This window comes from Myiozetetes cayanensis, unplaced genomic scaffold, assembly GCF_022539395.1.
Source record: "Myiozetetes cayanensis isolate MyiCay16 unplaced genomic scaffold, myiCay2020 scf12, whole genome shotgun sequence".
NCBI lineage: Eukaryota > Metazoa > Chordata > Aves > Passeriformes > Tyrannidae > Myiozetetes > Myiozetetes cayanensis.
Window position 1 is genome coordinate 23,655,740 of NW_026086826.1, and position 6,094 is coordinate 23,661,833.

Sequence of the window (6,094 nt, forward strand, 5' to 3'; positions counted from 1 at the left end):
GTCAGTTGCTTGGGGTTTTTTTTAAGCGTTTGATTTCCAGCACAGGCCACAGGCCGAGGCACAGCCATAGGGGACACAGGACTGCAGCTCCCTGTGTCCCCCTGGGCAGGTCTCCTTCCAGCCATCCTGCCCATCTCCCTTTCATTATCCCACACTGTTTCTTCTCTGGAGGGGAGTTAACCACATCTTGCCCTGTCAGGGTTTCCCCCAAGGTTTAGAGCTCCCTGTGAGCAGGGCTGGACCTGCAGCCAGCAGAAAGGGCAGCTAAGGAGAGCTGAGCACAGCCAGGCCACCCTGGGGCCAGGAGTACCCATCACACACCCCCAACAGACCCCTGCTGAGTCACACAGAATCACAGAATCAATTGGGTTGGAAAAGACCTCTGAGATCATCAAGTCCAACCTATGACTGAACACCAGCATGACAATTAGACCATGGCACTTACAGCTACATCCAGTCTTTCCTTAAACACCTCCAGGGATGGTGACTCTACCACCTCCCTAGGCAGTCCATTTGAATGTTTAATTACCCTTTCTGTGAAGAAATTCTTTCTAATATCCAACCTAAACCTCCCTTGGCTCAGCTTAAGACTGTGTCCTCTCATCCTGTTGCTTGTAGCCTGGGAGAAGAGGCTGACTCCCACCTGGCTACAACCTCCTTTCAGGTGGTTGTAAAGAGTGATGAGGTCACCTCTGAATTGCTTGGTTGGAGGGTTGAGTGGTCCACATGGGGGCCAGACCTTGTGTTGGCTCTTGCCCCTGCTTAAGGTTCAAGATTACAGCCCCTGTTCCCTGGTGATCCAGCCTGTGAGCCATGGGAGCACACACAGGTGAGCCAGACCTCTCTGGTACCTGCAGTTTTGCTATCTGGTTCACAGCAACTCATCCCAGACACGTTGCCACCATGTGAACATCCTTGTCAGCTGCCTAGGGGGCAAAAGGATTGGCCCTCTTGACTCTCCAGACTCAGACCATCAGCCCTCTTTTAAAGATCATCTGTATCAGGAACCCTTCTGTCCCTGCTGAGGATGACCAGGATGCTCTTATCACTTGCTCAGCCTGTACATTGTTGCTTCTGATGGACCTCCAGTATCTAGAGCTGGGTGATCATGCACCCATTTCCTGGTCACCCGCTTCCAATGACAGCCCCATTAATAAGAAACCCCTGTTTGTGTTGAGGGCACAGGCCTGATATGTATTTTTTTCTGTGGCAGGGCTGTGCAGACGTGGCAAAAGACACAACTGCTCTCTTGATGTTTGCACCTGGAGTCATTATCTTGTGACTGAGCGCAGGCAGGACCTGTGTAATCTCAGTTGTAAAAAAACACAGGTGGACTGTGAGCTGTGGTCCTTTTCTGGCCTCTGAAGAACCATTTGGCACAGCTTTGGCTCTGTGCTTGCCATGCTGTGTTGATTTAGCTGGTGGGATGGTTATCTGAGCTGAAAACAGGGAAACCCAGCAAGCCCTTGGGGCAGAGCCAGCGCAGACACTTCAAAGATAAATCCCAGGCTTGTATTAGGAAATGTGAGGGAAAGCCTCCTGTGCACCAGTGAGCCTCTCTGAAGTCTCATTTAGGCTCCTGCAAAACGTGCTCCTTTTCAGGTGCCTTCTCTATCTCCACTTTCTGATTATCATCACTTGGGGGCAGTTATGTTTATGTCAGGTCTTGCTCTAGCCAAGTGTGATTGGATCAGATCTCAGCATTTTAGCTGTTAAATTACACAAAACCGAGTACAAGGAAGCAAAAAAATATTGCTTTGGGGCTGACTGTGTCCAGATTGTGCCAGGGAGACTGTAGTTGTTAATCACCCTCTTCCTGGGTGGCAAAGGATGCTCTCCCTTTGCTTGAATACTGCCTGCTCCAGCAGACCAGCTAGTGCACCCTAAGATCACAAGTGCTGGATGTAAGAAAGTCCTGTGATATTTCTTGGCACAGTTTGGCCTCTGCAGAGATCAAACTCTTGGACAGAAGTTGATGGCAAACAACCTTAGTCATATGAAAAAAATGGTGGTCCAGTGACCAGCTCAGCTCTCAGTGTGTAACTGCAGCTGAATGCCATAGCGATAACAGGTGGCTGACTAAGTCCAGACAAAGTTAGTTTCTTGAAGAGAATGAAAATTTCTTATCTCTCATCCCCAGCGAGGGTGACTCAGTAGCTTTTTATATATATATATATATATATATATATATATGGACACTGTGTGAGGTATATGTTGGCACATGAGAAACGAGCACCACATGGAGGGATTGCAGGGTCAAAGAGCGAAGGCCAAGGTGCGTGCAGGGCCACAAGCCTTCAAACTGCAGTGCATGGTGAAAACCAGCCTGAAGGAAAGAGATGCTCACTGGTGTCTATCTACCCCACATCAGGCACCCAGCTGACTGTTGCCTCCTTGCCGTCCTTCTGGCAGTGGTGCTAGTCCTTATGCCATGCCTTCCCCTTCCTTATGAGGCACTGGAATTTTTCTCCTGAATTTTTTCCCTCCCTGCACTAACAGCTGTGAGCTTGGGGACAGAGGTGTGGGTGATGGATGTGCACAGATCCTGACCCCAGTCTTAGGGACAAACACGGTGAAAAAGTGTAAGGTGAATTGGTCCAGTGTGCTCTGAAGTGATACTGAAAGAATGAGCAATATTGCTGTGGCCTTGCAAAGCCAGGGTGATGGCATGGCTAATTGGACAAGGCTGGGTGTGGCACTGGTACAGCTGCTCTGCTGGTATATGCAGGGAGGAAACCCTCCTGATTGAACTTAAACTATCTCTAACATTCCTGGTTGAGGTTTCCTTTTTGTGGGACCAGATGCCACCTGATCCATAGAAAGGATATAGGATGTCACATCTCTCTTTGCTTTGTGTGAGTATTGGACCAGATGGGTTCTGGCTCCCTTCCAGCCTCAGTTACTCTCTGAGTCTGAACTCACCAAAGGACTTGCGAGTCTCCCCCAAAACAAACGAGCCAACAAATCATCCCCAGTGAACCAGAAAATTGTAGAGCAATGAGCAGCACAAAGCCCATTGATCTTTCACTCAATCCAGCATAGCAATCGAGGAGCTGTACCTTGGACTCTTCCCTGGATTGCTCTGGGACACACTTTCCAGGGGCTGCAGGTGTCATCACAGTCTTGTGTTACAGGGAGCAGCTGTTGAATAGAAATGGTGGAGGGTCATTTAGCTGGAGTTAAAGCAGAATCAAATGATAAACTGTTTGCAGCTGTGTTGCTGCAGGCAGGGCTGTGCTGTGCACACCAGCAGTGGGCAGTCGAAGTCCATTCCAGTGTCCACCCAGTGTCCAATGTGCACGCAGGGTGGGAGGCTGGAGAGGTGTCCCCCACGGCCAGGGGAAGGCAGAAGTTTTGTTTTGTGTTAGAAGCTGGATTTCCTCTTGATTTTAGCACTGGCCTGGGCATTAGCATCTGACAGGAGTCTGCAGGCCAGGCAGGAGCTGGGAAGAAGGTTTAGTGTAAGGAAGAAGGTAAAGCAGCTTTGGTTTATTTTCTGAGATGGATGAGATCATTTCTTCCCTCTGTGTCACAGTCCCGGGCTCTTGTATTTTTCATGCTTCATTAAAAGTGTTTGTAATTATATGAGTGGCTTCAGAAGCCAATTAAGCCTTCATTTAGAGGCTGCTCTGGGTGCTGGAAGCCCTCCATTAGCCTGGGCTTCTGCCAGGGAAAAACACTACATAGTCTTTAACAACTGCACCAGCTCCTATCTGCTTAATGTTGATTTTCCTATTAAGTTCAGCTAATACTTTCCTAATTGTGTGAGCTGGGCCTGAAGCCAGGCTGGGTGACTTTTGCCAGCTGCTTCCAAGGCTGAATCAGAGATGAGCAAAACCCTCACAAACACTTCACTATGCACGTGTTCAGTCGCATCTAAACAGTGGCTATTCTCCCCAAAACTGACTCAGACTTTGATTTGTGACCCCTGTGTTGCTTCCCAAGGCAAGACCCATAACAATCAGGAGATGAGGATGCTGGAGAGCCTACTCATGAGGGAACTAGGAGTCCGGAGCTCACCCCATGAGGTACCAGCAAGGATGCCAGGAAATCAAAGGTCAGCCCCCATCTCTGCTTGTCGATGAGCAGATGATTGACAGCTAGGTGAGACCTACTGTCTACACATGAAAAGTGTGTCCTTTTCTCTCAGGCTATGGATTGTCCAGAGAGGTGGTGAGTGCCCCATCCCTGAAGACATTTAAGGCCAGGTCAGATGGGATTTTGAGCAACCCACTCTAGTTGAAGGTGTCCCTGCCCATGGCAGGGGGATTTGAACTAGATGGCCTTTTAAGGTCCCTGCCAACCCACACTGTTCTATGAAATTTAAGCAAATGTGTGGATTCATTGTGGACTAGGAGTGAAAATAAGCAAATCTGATTTTATTTAATAATTGAATCTCATTCTTTAATTAAAAATGGCCAGGCAATTGAATAATTTAATTAAAAAAGCTTACCTAATTTCAATTAGCTCTGATTAATGGCTATTCCTTCAAATTAAAATATCACTGTGATAGAAAGCACTGGGTTAGGACTTTTCATTTTAGAAACATTATTCCCTTTTAACTTTTAAATCCCTGCAGCTCTAACACAATTATTATGTGCTAGTCGAGTTTTAATGCCTTGTTACATCCTACCACTGACGAATGCGAGGCATTCACCTTGACTCCGAGCAGCTTGTGTTTGGAGCTGGTTTGCTTCTCAGTGCAACAGTCCCTTGTTTTAAGCCCTCTGGGCACGGCTGCAGCCAGTCATTTTAACAGGGAGCCTGGGCTGTGGGACAGCACCTGGTGCTGGCCAGGTCCCCAGGGGGACAGCAGGCCACCAGAACTCACTGACGGCCATGGGACTTCTGTGGTCACTGGACTGCGCAGACCTTGTGGAGAATACGTTGAACATTTAGGTGTTTAATGTAGGAAATGAGGTCTTGCAGAAGCCAAAACCATGTTTATTTTCTCGACCGTGATAAAAGTAAAATTTAAAAAGGAGCCACGTGACAGGTCCAAAAGCCAATTCATCTCGGAACTTCTGGCTGCAAAACACGGCTCCTGTGTACAGTGTTTGGTACACAGAGAGGGAAGTTTAGGGAGCTTGTAACGCTCTGCAACACAGCACTCGACGTCCAAACAAGTCATTACTGTAGATGGTTTCCTGGTAGCATAAAGAAACAAGAGGGAGACAGGGCTGTTTCAGAGCAAAGTTGAAAGCACTAATTGACTTTTACTCACTGGGAAAGAAGATGTGGCATGACAAATGGCCTTGTGGTTGGAATCATTAGAGACTGAGGAGAGAGTTGCTGGCTAATGGGGCTCTACTGGGCAGAAATGGCTGTGTTAGGATTGCTGTGAGCAATTTGCACGGTGTGCTTGTAAAGCACAGGAGGAGTCAGCAGGACCCCGGCTGGCACCACGTGGCCAGGCAGAAAGTGAGGCAGCAGAGGGATGGGGCTGGAAAGGATCAGCGAGGAAACCAGCAGCACCTGATGGTTGTCATTGCCTCTGGGATGAGCAGGGCTGCACAGCTCTTCCTGGGGAGGTCAGAGGAGCAGGCTCAGAGTGCACTAACAAACCTTGGCTGCCCCAACCAGCCTTACCCGAGCCCCCACCCACACCCTCTGCTCATGGTCAAGGACTCTATTTTGACTGAGGCCTTGAGCTATATTGTTGGTAGGTCTCTGTCTAACCCTGTCTCTTAGAGCTCCTGATAGGCCGCCCTAAATGTCCCCTGCCCTGATTTATCCCAGGGCTGTGGATGGACCACTAGTTCATCCCTGTGCAGCCTGCCATGCTCAGGTGCTGTGGGATGGTGCCCTCAGTGAGCACACAGCCTATGCTGGGGTCATCCTCAGCTCCTGACTTGTCTCCCTTCATGGAGCATCTCCACTTCTGCTGCCTCCTGACAAAGCATGTCTTGCACCACGTTCTCCTGAGAAGGTGACTGGAAGTCTGCTGAGCTGCAGAGGGGGCACCAGACAAGCCCTGGGAGGAAGGAGTTGTTCTTCTGTCTGATGGCCTGTCATCTGGAGGAGAGATGCCTTCTCACTATAGCAGTCAAACGCATTTCTTTGCTGAAATAATGAGGTATGAGTCCAGTGTTCC